This window comes from Pseudophryne corroboree, chromosome 2 (genome assembly GCF_028390025.1).
Source record: "Pseudophryne corroboree isolate aPseCor3 chromosome 2, aPseCor3.hap2, whole genome shotgun sequence".
In the NCBI taxonomy this organism is placed as follows: Eukaryota; Metazoa; Chordata; class Amphibia; order Anura; family Myobatrachidae; genus Pseudophryne; species Pseudophryne corroboree.
In genome coordinates, this window is record NC_086445.1 from 248,962,559 (window position 1) to 248,977,858 (window position 15,300).

General features: G+C 47.0%; 1 protein-coding gene across 2 annotated transcripts in view; it reads right to left on the reverse strand.

Moving 5' to 3' along the window:
• RNF41 (ring finger protein 41) overlaps positions 1–15,300 on the reverse strand; it is a 173,593-nt gene that overhangs the window by 51,208 nt on the left and 107,085 nt on the right. The window lies entirely within an intron of this gene.

The following is a 15,300-nucleotide window of genomic DNA, read 5'->3' on the forward strand; positions in this document are numbered from 1 at the left end:
CTTCCTTGTGGAGTGGGCTTTTACTGATTTTGGAAGCGGCAATCCAGCCGCAGAATGAGCCTGCTGAATCGTGTTACAGATCCAGCGAGCAATAGTTTGCTTTGAAGCAGGAGCACCCAGCTTGTTGGATGCATACAGGATAAACAGCGACTCAGTTTTCCTGACTCTAGCCGTTCTGGCTACATAAATCTTCAAAGCCCTGACTACATCCAGTAACTCGGAATCCTCCAAGTCACGAGTAGCCACAGGCACCACAATAGGTTGGTTCATATGAAAAGATGACACCACTTTTGGCAGAAACTGCGGACGAGTCCGCAATTCTGCCCTGTCCATATAGAAAACCAGATAGGGGCTTTTATGTGACAAAGCCGCCAATTCTGACACACGCCTAGCCGAAGCCAAGGCTAATAGCATGACCACCTTCCACGTGAGATATTTTAACTCCACGGTTTTAAGTGGCTCAAACCAGTGTGATTTCAGGAAACTCAATACCACGTTAAGATCCCAGGGTGCCACTGGAGGCACAAACGGGGGCTGAATATGCAGCACTCCCTTTACAAACGTCTGAACTTCAGGAAGAGAAGCCAGTTCTTTTTGAAAGAAAATGGATAGGGCCGAAATCTGGACCTTAAAGGACCCCAATTTTAGGCCCAAAGTCACTCCCGACTGTAGGAAGTGAAGGAAACGGCCCAGCTGGAATTCCTCTGTAGGGGCATTCCTGGCCTCACACCAAGCAACATATTTTCGCCATATACGGTGATAATGTTTAGCCGTCACGTCCTTCCTAGCCTTTATCAGCGTAGGAATAACCTCATCCGGAATGCCCTTTTCTGCTAGGATCCGGCGTTCAACCGCCATGCCGTCAAACGCAGCCGCGGTAAGTCTTGGAACAGACAGGGCCCTTGTTGTAACAGATCCTGTCTTAGAGGTAGAGGCCATGGGTCCTCTGTGAGCATTTCTTGTAGCTCTGGATACCAAGTCCTTCTTGGCCAATCCGGAACAATGAGTATTGTTCTCACTCCTCTTTTCCTTATGATTCTCAGCACCTTGGGTATGAGAGGAAGAGGAGGAAACACATAAACCGACTGGAACACCCACGGTGTCACTAGTGCGTCTACAGCTATCGCCTGAGGGTCTCTTGACCTGGCGCAATACCTCTGTAGCTTTTTGTTGAGGCGGGATGCCATCATGTCCACCTGTGGCAGTTCCCATCGCCTTGCAATCTGAGTGAAGACTTCTTAATGAAGTCCCCACTCTCCCGGGTGGAGGTCGTGTCTGCTGAGATAGTCTGCTTCCCAGTTGTCCACTCCCGGAATGAACACTGCTGATAGTGCTCGTACGTGATTCTCCGCCCATCGAAGAATTCTGGTGGCTTCCGCCATTGCCACCCTGCTCCTTGTGCCGCCTTGGCAGTTCACATGAGCCACTGCGGTGATGTTGTCTGATTGTATCAGCACCGATTGGTTGCGAAGCAGGGTCTCTGCTTGACTTAGGGCGTTGTATATGGCACTTAGTTCCAGGATATTGATGTGAAGGCAAGTCTCCTGACTTGACCACAGACCCTGGAAACTTCTTCCCTGTGTGACTGCCCCCCACCCTCGGAGGCTTGCATCCGTGGTCACCAGGACCCAGTCCTGAATGCCGAATCTGCGGCCCTCGAGAAGGTGAGCACTCTGCAGTCACCACAGAAGAGACACCCTGGCCCTGGGGGATAGGGTGATCAGCCAATGCATCTGTAGATGCGATCCGGACCACTTGTCCAACAGATCCCATTGAAAGGTCCTCGCATGGAACCTGCCGAAGGGAATGGCCTCGTATGACGCCACCATCTTCCCCAGGACTCACGTGCAGTGATGCACCGACACCTGTTTTGGTTTTAAGAGGTCTCTGACCAGTGTCATGAGTTCCAGAGCCTTCTCCGTCGGGAGAAAAACCTTCTTCTGGTCTGTGTCCAGAATCATGCCCAGGAAGGGCAGACGCTTCGTAGGAATCAGCTGCGACTTTGGAATATTCAGAATCCAGCCGTGCTGTTGTAACACTTCCCGAGAGCGTGCTACGCTGATCAGCAACTGCTCTCTGGACCTCGCCTTTATGAGGAGATCGTCCAAGAATGGGATAATTGTGACTCCCTGCTTTCGCAGGAGCACCATCATTTCTGCCATTACCTTGGTAAATATTCTCGGTGCCGTGGACAGACCAAACGGCAACGTCTGGAATTGGTAATGACAATCCTGTACCACAAATCTGAGGTACTCCTGAGGAGGTGGATAAATGGGGACATGAAGGTAAGCATCCTTTATGTCCAGAGACACCATAAAATACCCTTCCTCCAGACTTGCGATGACCGCTCTGAGCGATTCCATCTTGAACTTGATCCTTTTCAGGTATATGTTCAGGGATTTTAAATTCAATATGGGTCTGACCGAACCGTCCGGTTTCGGTACCACAAACATTGTCGAATAGTAATCCCTTCCCTGTTGAAGGAGGGGAACCTTTACCACCACCTGCTGGAGATACAATTTGTGAATTGCTGCTAACACTATTTCCCTCTCTATGGGGGAAACTGGCAGGGCCGATTTGAGGTAACGGTGAGGGGGCATCACTTCGAATTCCAGCCTGTATCCCTGAGACACAATCTCTATAGCCCAGGGATCCACCTGTAAGTGAACCCACTTGTGGCTGAAATTTCGGAGACGCGCCCCCACCGGGCCTCGCTCCGCCTGTGGAGCCCCAGCGTCATGCGGCAGATTTAGAGGAAGCCGGGGAGGACTTCTGTTCCTGGGAACTAGTTGTATTGTGCAGCTTCTTTCCTCTACCCCTGCCTCTGGCAAGAAAGGACGCACCTCGGACTTTCTTGCCTCTATGTGATCGAAAGGACTGCATTTGGTAATACGGTGCTTTCTTAGGTTATGAGGGAATATATGGCAAAAAATTTGACTTTCCAGCCGTAGGTGTGGAGACCAGGTCCGAGAGACCGTCCCCAAACAACTCCTCACCCCTGTAAGGTAAAACCTCCATGTGCCTTTTTGAGTCGGCATCGCCTGTCCATTGCCGAGTCCACAGGACACTTCTGGCGGAAATCGACGTTGATTTTATTCTAGAGCCCAGTAGGCTAATGTCTCTTTGGGCATCTCTCATATATAGGACAGCGTCTTTTATATGCCCCAGGGTCAGTACTATAGTATCCTTATCCAAGGTATCAAGTTCCTCAGATAAGGTATCTGTCCATGCTGCTACAGCACTACACATCCAGGCCGACGCAATCGCCGGCCTTAGTAGGGTACCTGAATGTGTATAAATGGACTTCAGGATACCCTCCTGCTTTCTATCCGCAGCATCTTTTAGGGTGGCCGTATCCTGTGACAGCAGGGCTACCCTCTTGGATAAGCGCGTTAAAGCTTTGTCTACCCTAGGGGAGGATTCCCAGCGCAACCTGTCCGTTGGCGGGAAAGGATACGCCATAAGCATCCGTTTGGAAATCTGCAGTTTTCTATCTGGAGATTCCCAAGCTTTTTCACATAACTCATTTAACTCATGTGAAGGGGGAAAGGTCACCTCTTGCCTTTTCTCCCCATACATATAAACCCTCTTGTGAGGGACTGGGGTTTCCTCTGTGATGTGTAACACATCTTTCATTGCTATAATCATGTAGCGGATGGCTTTAGCCATTTTAGGCTGCAACTTTGCATCATCGCCATCGACACTGGAGTCGGAATCCGTGTCGATATCTGTGTCAACAACTTGGGATAGTGGGCGCTTCTGAGACCCCGACGGCCTCTGCGCTGTAGGATCAGGCATGGGTTGAGACCCTTGACTGTCCCAAGGCTTCAGCTTTATCCAACCTTTTATGCAAGGAATTAACATTATCATTTAAAACCTTCCACATATCCATCCAATCGGGTGTCGGCGCCGACCCCACATTCATTTGTACCCGCTCTGTTTCCACATAGCCTTCCTCGTCAAACATGCCGACACAAGCGTACCGACACACCACACACACAGGGGATGCTCTATTTGAAGGCAGTTCCCCCACAAGGCCTTTTGGAGAGACAGAGAGAGAGTATGCCAGCACACACCCCAGCGCTAAATTACCCAGGAGTCACACAGTAACTTAGTGTTAACCCAGTAGCTGCTGTATATACTGTTTTTGCGCCAAATTTATGTGCCCCCCCCCTCTCTTTTTACCCTCTTTCTACCGTGATTCTGCAGGGGAGAGCCTGGGGAGCTTCCTTTCAGCGGAGCTGTGGAGAGAAAATGGCGCTGGTGAGTGCTGAGGAAGAAGCCCCGCCCCCTCAGCGGCGGGCTTCTGTCCCGCGTTTTGTGCAAAAATAATGGCGGGGGCTCATGCATATATACAGTGCCCAACTGTATATATGCTGCTTTTGCCAAGAGGTACCTAATTGCTGCCCAGGGCGCCCCCCCCTGCGCCCTGCACCCTACAGTGACCGGAGTGTGTGGGTTTAGTGTGGGAGCAATGGCGCACAGCTGCAGTGCTGTGCGCTACCTCATATGAAGACTGGAGTCTTCTGCCGCCGATTTCGAAGTCTTCTTGCTTCTCACGCCGGCTTCTGTCTTCTTGCTCTGCGAGGGGGACGGCGGCGCGGCTCCGGGATCGGACGACCAAGGGTGCGTTCCTGTGTACGATCCCTCTGGAGCTAATGGTGTCCAGTAGCCTAAGAAGCAGGACCTATCTTCTAGTGAGTAGGGCTGCTTCTCTCCCCTCAGTCCCACGTAGCAGAGAGTCTGTCTCTGAAAATAAAAAATCCTAACAAAATACTTTCTTTCCTAGCAAGCTCAGGAGAGCTCACTAAGGTGCACCCAGCTCATCCGGGCATAGATTCAAACTGAGGTCTGGAGGAGGGACATAGAGGGAGGAGCCAGTGCACACCAGTATCCTATTTCTTTCTTAAAGTGCCCTGTCTCCTGCGGAGCCCGTCTATTCCCCATGGTCCCTACGGAGTCCCCAGCATCCACTAGGACGTTAGAGAAACCGGCGAGGAGGCAAGTCTTCAAATTCCAGCCTGTATCCTTGAGAAACAATCTCTAATGCCCAGGGATCACCTGTGAGTGAACCCAGACGTGGCTGAAAAACCGAAGACGAGCCCCCCACTAGATCTGCCTCCCCCCGGGAAGCCCCAGCGTCATGCGGTGACTTTGCAGACGCAGGGGAGGACTTCTGCTCTTGGGAACTAGCTGTGTGCAGCTTCTTTCCCCTGCCTTTCCCTCTGGCAACAAAGGACGATCCCCGTACCTTTTTGTTTTTATTGGAACGAAAGGACTGCATTTGATAATGAGGTGCCTTTTTTGTATGCTGCGAGGGGACATAAGGTAAGAAATTCGACTTACCAGCCGTAGCAGTAGAGACAAGGTCCGAGAGGCAGTCTCCAAACAACTCCTCCCCTTTGTAAGGCAAGGACTCCATATGCCGCTTTGAATCGGCGTCTCCCGTCCACTGTCGGGTCCACAAGAGCCGCCTAGCAGAAATGGACATAGCATTTATTCTGGAGCTTAATAAACAAATGTCTCTCTGAGCATCTCTCATATACAAGGCAGCATCTCTGATATGCTCTATGGTCATTTGAATGGCATCCCTATCTAAGGTGTCAATCTCCGTAGATAAGGAATCTTCCCATGCCACAACCGCACTACAAACCCAGGCCGACGCCATAGCCGGTCTAACAATAGTACCTGAATGAGTGTAAATGTGCTTCATGGTAATTTCCTGCCTGCGATCAGCAGGATCCTTGAGGGAAGCCGTATCCTGAGAAGGCAGTGCCACCTTTTTGGACAAGCGTGTCAGCGCCTTGTCTACTTTAGGCGAAGATTCCCATCGTATCCTATCCGTTTGTGGAAAAGGATACGCCATAAGAATCCTTTTGGGAACTTGTGGTCTCCTATCCGGAGATTCCCAAGCCTTTTCGCACAATTCACTCAGTTCAAATGAGGACGGAAAGGTGACTTCAGGCTTTTTCCCTTTATACATGTGTACCCTCGTGTCAGGGACAGGGGGTTCCTCAGTAATATGCAAAACCTCTTTAATGGCAATAATCATGTACCGAATACCTTTTGCCACCCTCGGTTGTAATTTTGCATCTTCATAGTCGACACTAGAGTCAGTACCCGTGTCGGTATCTGTGTCATCGATCTGGGATATGGTGCGCTTCTGAGACCCCGAAGGGCCTGGCGCCACAGGGACAGGCATGGACTGGCTACCTGACTGATCCCTAACTTCAGCCTTGTCTAACCTTTTATGCAACAGATTGACATTTGCATTCAAGACATTCAGCATATCCACCCATTCCGGTGTCGGTGTTGCCGACGGCGACATTACATTCAAGCACTCCCCCTCCACATTAAGCGAGCCTTCCTTGTCAAACATGTCGACACACGCGTACCGACACACTTCCCACACACAGGGAACCTCTTTTCTGAAGACAGTATCCCCTTCAAGGCCCTTTGGAGAGACAGAGAGAGAGTATGCCAGCACACACCCCAGCGCAATGATCCTGGAGACCAACACAAAATGTTTTTCCCCCAGCCGCGCTGTATAATAGGTTATCCGCCAATTATGTGCCCCCCCCTCTCTTTTAAACACCCCTTCACCGTGTGTAAGCAGGGGAGAGTCCGGGGAGCTTCCTCTCAGCGGTGCTGTGGAGAGAAAATGGCGCTGGTGAGTGCTGAGGGAGAAGCCCCGCCCCCTCGGCGGCGGGCTTCTGTCCCGCTCAAACTTACAAAAATATGGTGGGGGCTCTTTTATATACAGTGCCCACCTGTACATGTATATTGTCTTTTGCCATAATAGAGGTGTTATATTGCTGCCCAGGGCGCCCCCCCCCCCCCCCCCCTGCGCCCTTACAGTGGCCGGAGTATGTGAGGTGTATGGGAGCAATGATGCAGTGCTGTGCGTTACCTCAGTGAAGCTGAAGGATTCTGCCGCCTGACGTCTTCTGACTTCGGTTCTTCTGGCTCTGTGAGGAGAACGGCGGCGCGGCTCTGGGGGTGGACGCCCAGTAAGAACCTGTGTTCACCCCATCTGGAGCTAATGGTGTCCAGTAGCCGAGGAAGCAGAGCCTATCTTAGACAAGAAGGTCTGCCCCTCTCTCCTCAGTCCCTCGATGCAGGGAGCCTGTTGCCAGCAGTGCTCCCTGTAAAAAAGTAGAAAAAAATCCAAACAAAAATGCTTCTAGGCAGAGAACTCAGGAGAGCTCTCGGCAGTGCACCCATCTTGCTCTGGGCACAGTGTAAAACTGAGGTCTGGAAGAGGGGCATAGAGGGAGGAGCCAGTGCACACCCAGAGTCCAAAGCTTTCTTAAAGTGCCCTATCTCCTGCGGAGCCCGTCTATTTCCCATGGTCCTTACGAAGTCCCAGCATCCTCAAGGACGTTAGAGAAATTAAAAAAATATTGGTATAAAATGATATATTATATAAATACTTTTTTGGCATTAAAGGTCACATTAGACCCTATACCTCTACTCTTTGCAAATTTTGACAATTGGGCCTTAGACGACTCGGAAAAACCTCTTACTTCCTTTCTGACAACCCTTGTGACTGTAGCGAAAAAGGTGATAATGAATTCTTGGATAGATAAACATACTCCGTCTTTGAGAGAAGTTGATGAACTTCTTATGAGATACATGTATTTTGATAGATATGAAACGATTTCTGACTCACAGAGAGACAGGTTGCACTTCCTAGACAAATGGGGTGCTGTCATTTCCTCAAAGCCTGAGGATCTTCAGATTCAAATTTATGCATTGTAGGACACCCCTAACTATTCTAAACAATAATATCACCTTAACTTTATGAGTCTTGGTTACACTATACTGTAGTTCAAATAGTTGACTTAATAGTCATAGATATTGATAACTTGAGAAGTACAATTGTTCTACAATAGGTATTGGCTTCGATGTGCAAGATGTGGCTGCCTAACAGCCCCCGCCCCCCCCCCTTGTTTTTTTATTTTAATTTTCTCTTTCTTTTCTTATGTCTTGTTTTGTATATATCGACTGCATACCGTTGTGGATACGGACATGTTTTTCAACATAATGCTCGGAATGTTGTCTAGTTATATTGGCATATATTTTTACAATAGTGAGTGATGGTGTTTCTTTTAGAACTCATTCTGTGTGTTATGCTCTGTACTGATATGGTCAATGTTTTCTATATATATTTGAAAACTCAAACTTATTTACCAACAAAAAAGGCAGAGACTCCAGAACCTTCTTGAATTCTGAGTCAGCTTTCCATGTACGTAGCCAAACCGCTCTGCGAGCTGCAACTGCTGAGGCTGATGCCTGAGAGTCAATTGTACCCATATCCAAGGCTGCTTCTTCCATAAAAATAGCTGCCTATTTGATATGTGCAATATGGGATTTTTGCTCCCTAGATGCCAAAGAAAGCTCATCCTCCAATGCATCAGCCCAGGCTACCACTGCTTTTGCCATCCAGGCTGAAGCCATGGCTGGTCTTATGACTGCCCCAGACGAGGATAAAATGTTTTTTAGAAAACCATCTATTTTCCTATATGTGACATCATTTAAAGAGGTTGAAGGCAGACGTAATGTAAATTTCCGCACCAATCGAATGACATGCTTATCTAATTTGGGAGCCATCTCCCTTTTTAAACAGTCCCCAGCCTGAAGTGGATAATGTGATTTCCATTTCTTTGGAATTCTAAACTTCTTACTGGGTGTTACCCAAGCCTCTTGCATAATTACAGTCAGCGGTTCTGATCTAGGAAATTCAATCCTAACTGTTTTGGAACGTTTAAACATAGGTGCCTTAGATTCTAACAAACGCACTGCTGCTTCCTCCAAGGATAGAATGGCTTTCATAGCACTAATTAGCTCAGGTATGTCCACAGAGCTAAGACCTTCATCCTCATCTCTGTATGCAGACTCTGAGTGCAATGAGTCCTCATACTCCAACGAGTCCCCATCTGAAACATGTGTAGACTGTGACAATGTTGTTTCATGTCCATGTGATTTACTTTCCATCGGCCTTTCAGACGGTTTTTGTTGAAAGGCTGCAAATTCCTGTACTGGATATAAACCCCAGGTGGAATTATGCATGTAAGGGTTAATAGGGTAACCTATCCCTGGTATAGGAGATGGCATTATCCGCTCAGCTATACTGGATAATGTCTATGCAAACGTAGCCCATGGGGGTTCCATTTGAACCTGTGCCTGCCTTGGATTATTCAGGAGGCTTTGGTGAAAAAACTAAAACAGTTTCCACATAATCCATTTTGAACCAGATCCTGAGAGGTTAACCCAGCTTTGCAAGACAAACATGAAATGAGTGTTGGTGCTGCTGTGGAGAGTGTATCCTCCTCATACTTGCCTCTCTTAGACATGATGGATAAATCACACACCTGTACAGTGTTAACTACACACATTTGTGACTGAAATCACTTTAAAACTTGTTAAAGTGACATACAATCCAACCCCTCCCTGCTTTGCACCAGCATTGAGGATCGGAATACATAGAAACTGACAGACAATAGTAAAGTCAGCAATAGGTTACAGGTTATATACATTAGTATAATAAGCAATATGAGCACATATTCAACTAGAGATACATTTCAGGTATGTAGGGAGAATTCAGCCCACCTCCTGGATCGATCAAAACGTTAGTGAACACTGAGTGAATCCAGACACTATTAGTGTACACAACCGCCCCGTGAACCTACAGTGAACACCGACGCACCAGTTATACAGACGCCTATGCTGCTACTGGGTACTTTTAGATACACAGCGTGTCAGACAGAAGCAGGAAATCAGTTCATGGCAGGAAACTGGTCATGAACCAGGGGAGGGGCGACCAGGGGAGCGTCTTACTCCCCACTGCTTACATCAACCCAGGGATCGCGGCCTCATGCTACCCCTGGAGCCTATGATCCCTGAAGCCTAGCGCTGGTACACCCGAGGTGGCAGCCGCGTCAGCGACTGTTTGGTAGTCTCCATTCCAGAACAGTGCGGCTGTGTCTCGCGTTTCCCCTTTAAGCGAAACGGATGCCTTACCTTCTCTCCGTGCTCCGGCCACAGCCTGGTAACGTCGGCTGGACTTGCTAGTACATCCTACACAGATGCCCGACGAAACAGCACTGTACACATGGGTAAGCATGGTCGCAACCCGGCGTGGAGTTGTTAGAGCGACTCTAAGATATGTATAAGACTTTTTTTTTTTTAGCGATCTTTCTAAAAACCAAATGTAAGACTATAAAAATGAAATAATAAAAAGCTTATGGCTGCTAAAACCAGCAGCCCATTGACCATGGTGCGGCTCCTACCGCACCAAACATAAAACTGAATTGCCTGAGCCAGGAGGCGGGGATATAAGGGACCGGCCCGTTGCATTCTGGGAGGCCGAAAGCTTTGATCTTTGGTGCTAATCCGCTGTCGCTACATCATATCCCAATGTTTATCCTGTGGATAACCTGTGGACCCTGCAGGAGAAAAAAGCATGAGAAATATTTAGCTAGTCCAATTATATCATTGAAACTGTCAATCTGGGTAACAAACTGCCTCTGATGTATTTATATTAAAACACGAAAGTGGATTGACTTGCTATTTATCAGTGTAAAAATACCCTAAACCACAGCTTCTCAAACTCTGTCCTCAGGACCCCTAACAGTTCACATTTTCCAGGTCTCCTCACAAAACTGCAAGTGAAATAATCAGCTCCACCAGTGGATCTTTTAAAATATATCCGTGAGCAATGAATACACCTGTGCACCTGGAAAATCTGTGCACCTGGTGATCTGGAAAACATGAATTGTGTGGGGTCCTGAGGACAGGAGTTTAAAAACCACTGCCCTAAACATATGTACTGTGTATGTGTCATTCAATGCTGAAATTTTAGAATTTGACATCGTACCACAGACCATTTTAAAATTCAGACTACTGAAACACAATCAGGAAAAGGGAGGGAGAAAAAGAGGGAGGAAAAGGAGGAGGGGGGTTTAAGGGGAAAAAGTCTTAATAAATGGCTGCTATTTCCAGCTTGGACTGGAAATAAATACTTAAAACTGCCACCAAATTTCCTTGCAGGTTATTTTTAAACATAACAGCAGATTCTTTATAAATGGACTGATTCACTGAAGTACTTACTTACCAGATAATTTGCCAACATTAAAAAGAACCTATTTAATTGCTATACAGTATTTATTTTGTGCTGTACACAGGTAAAATTACAGACCGAACCTGGCATCTGAGAGTAGAGTATTGTGAAAATTCCAGAATTTTAGGACTAAACCAAAGTCAGATGACACTAAAGCCCTTTAGATGTGGCACTGAAAATCAATTTTAACCCATGCTTGTACATAAAAAAAAAAAAAAAAAAAGTTTAATTCCATCATTTGGTGCATTGCTGATATAAGAACTGAAGTTTACACATTTTTAAGCCAACATCCACTTAGGACCATTTGCTAAATAAACCACTCATTAGCAGTCTGATTAAAACACCATGATCATACAGCTCATGCCTGCCAACACCATTCTTAACAGAAAAATAAGTGCTCCTGCAATAAGTACTGTTTTAGATCCGCCAGGAGCATTATTCCCCATTTACTAACATCTGCTGTACCGTCACAAAGACCCAGATAGGCTTCTACGCATCTGCCTGTCCCTGACATGCTTTCAAGGCCAACTGCATCAGACAGAATACTAACAGCATTCAGTTCTGCAGTGTGGACATATACTGTAGGTCAACTACCAACTACAGAAGTGCTCATCTCTGAAACAGCATAAATAAAAGACAAAGGAACAATTTCAGATCTGCAATGCATTTACTGTATTACCGTGGTAAGAAGCAGGAAAAACATCCAAATGTTGGGGGATTGAACTTGAGTACATCACCTGGGACAGTGCAGAGAGGACGGAAGTATCAAAACGAAGGCCTAGCTCATGTGACTGGGTACTTACTACTTACAGATCTCATGGGAGCATTATTAAAGTGCCCGCTTGGCAGAAAAGCTTAGCGTTTATAAGAAGCTGAATTTATATAAAGCACAGGTAATGTGTATGTAGGATACATGTAACAAAAACTGAACCATATTTTATTAGAGTAAGCTTTTAAAATACTTGCCACCTTATTACACTACAAATAAATCGAATACTTAAAATATATGGGTATAGTGATATGTAAAGACTATTAGGTGCCAACAACACCAGAGCAATACCTGCTGAATTGTGAGTTAGCAGCTCTAACGAGGTACAAATATCTGAGAAAATGCAGGTAACAGGGCAATAAACTGCAACAACTTCACACTTTTACCACAGCCTTCGTCCTAATGTATACAGTAGCAAAGTTCTGAAGGGGTGGGGGCATTCAAATCCCAGGACAGCGATATATACGTTATGGTAAGAACTTACCGTTGATAACGGTATTTCTCCTATGTCCACAGGATAACATTGGGATATGATGGAGCTACAGCGGATTGGCACCAAACGATCACAAACTTTCTGGCCTTCCAGAATGCAACGGGCATGTCCATATAATCCCGCCCACCGACTCAGTCAAATCAGTTGTTTCCAAAGCATTTAGGCAGGAACATTATGTAGAACCCTATTCAGGAGATAAGAACCCACATGCACACCCTTCCATGCAAGAGGGAAGAGGTTTAGCGAGTATAAAGATTCTCAAATCAAGTGCGTCAGGGTGGGATCCCTGTGGACTTAGGAGAAATACCATTATCGACGGTTAGTTCTTACCATAACGTATATTTCTCCGGCAGGGTCCACAGGTTATCCACAGGATAACATTGGGACTTCCCAAAGCAATTTTTAGTGGTGGGGACGCTCCTGATTAGACAGGAGAACCTTTCGCCCGAATTCAGCGTCATGAGAGGCAAAGTGTCCAAGGAATAATGTCTAATGAATGTGTTAATGGAAGACCATGTGGCTGCCTTACATATCTGTTCTGCTGAAGCACCATGTTGTGCTGCCCACGAAGGATCTACCTTACGTGTAGAGTGAGCAGAGACATTAGCCAGAACAGGGAGATCAGCTCGAGAGTATGCTTCTGAAATAGTCATTCGAAGCCATCTTGCTAGCGTCTGTTTAGTAGCAGGCCATCCCCTCTTGTGAAATCCGTAGAGAATGAAGAGAGAATCTGTCTTTCTGATGGCACTGGTATGATCTACGAAGATTCTTAATGCACGGACTACGTCCAGCGATGCTTCTCCCCTATGAAGTCCAGATACCTGAAAAGCCGGGACTACAATTTCTTCGTTAAGGTGAAACTTAGATACCACCTTAGGAAGAAAACCAGACCTAGTTCTGAGAACTGCTTTATCTGGATTAAAAAAAAAAAAAAAAAAAAAAAAAATAAATCAGAAAAGGAGATTTACATGACAGCGCTCCTAAATCTGATATTCTTCTTGCTGATGTCAATCAGTAGAAAGAGTACTTTAGCTGTCAACCATTTAAGATCCACTTTCTTAAGTGGTTCAAACGGAGCCCCTTGAAGGGCTTTGAGGACCAGACTTAAATCCCAAGGTACTCTGCATGAGGAACAAAAGGTGGTTGAATGTGCAGCATTCCCTGGAAAAAAGAACGCACATCCTGTAAAGTGGCAATTTTCTTTTGAAACCATACAGTCAATGCTGAAACTTGGAACTCTCAAGGAAGCCACCTTCAAATCCTTATCCATTCCTGCCTGAAGGAAATCTAAGATTCTGGATACTCTGAAAGATCTTGGATCCATATTTCTTTCACTGCACCAATAAATATAGGCTTGCCATATTCGGTGATAAATGCGAGCAGAGGAGGGTTTCCTTGCTCTGAGAATTGTTTGAATGACCTGTTGTGAGAATCCTCTAAACTTCAGGATACAGGTTTCAACAGCCATGCCGTCAAAAACAGCCGATCCAGATGCCTGTGATAACAAGGACCCTGCATTAGTAGATCTGGAAGTTGAGGGAGCAGAATTGGAGCATCCATCGACATCCTCTGCAGATCTATGTACCAATGCCTTCTGGGCCAAGCCGGAGCTATTAGAATAACGGCACCCCTTGCTTGATTTATTTTCCTTACCACCCTGGGTATCAGGGAGATTAGAGGAAACATATATGCCAGATGAAATTCCCATTTCACTGGCAGTGCGTCCACAAGGATCGCTCCGGGGTCTTTTGTTCTTGACCCGTATGCCGGAACTTTGTTGTTCAGACTGGACAATATGAGATCTATCTCTGGCAACCCCCACTTATCTACTAGAGTCTGAAATACTTCCGGGTGTAGAGCCCATTCGGTTGCTCGAATGGTGTGTCGACTGAGAAAATCCGCTTCCCAGTTTTGGACTCCTGGAACGAACACTGCGGAAAATGCCGGAAGATGGAGTTCTGCCCACTTTAGTATGTGACTTCCCTCCACCATTGATCTTTGGCTGCGAGCTCCTCCCTGATGGTTGAGGTACGCTACTGCCGTTGCATTGTCCGAGCGGATCTGGACTGGTTTTCCTTGCAGAATGTCCTTTGCTTGAATCAGTGCCATGTATATGGCCCGGAGTTCCAACAGATTTATTGGCAGGCAACTTTCTTCTGTGGTCCATTGTCCCTGGAACCACAATTTTCCGGACACTTCTCCCCAGCCCTGAAGACTGGCATCCGTTGTCGGGATCTCCCAATCTGATATCCAAAAGGGTCTCCCCTTGTCTAAATGGGATGTCTGTAGCCACCAGGCTAATGACCTTTTTACCTTTACTGGAAGTACCATCATTTGTTTCTTTATTGTCTGATGTACTCCATTCCATCTGGTCAGAATCAGATGTTGCAAATGTGCATATTCCACCATGTCGAATGTGGACACCATCAACCCCATTACTCGCATTGGCGTGTGAACGGATATTGTTTGACTGTGCAACAATTCCTAGTGTTCACGCTGGGCAGTTTTAGCAGGGCGCCCCGCCCTGCCCGTTCTGCTGCGCGCTGCTAAAACTGCCACCCACTTCCTGCCCTCACAGCATGTAAAGATGGCGCGCGCGGCATCCATTCATGCTGACAGAGTGCTTGGGGGAAGCCCAGCACCTCCGTAGGTGCTGGGCATGCCCCCAACAGTGACGGCGCCGGCCGCCCACGCCCTCTTTTATTACCCGCGATGACCCCACCTCCTATTTTGCATGGCCGCGCCCACTTTTTGGCGCGCGCGCTAGTGCCCCTCTAGAACCGGCGCCCTGCCCGGCCCGGATTCTAGAGAGTGAACACTAAATTCCTGAGTCATTAACTGCACCTTGGATATTTTTCCACAGGTAGAAATATTTTCTGCTGACTTGAATCCAAAACAGCCCCTAAGTGAATCATC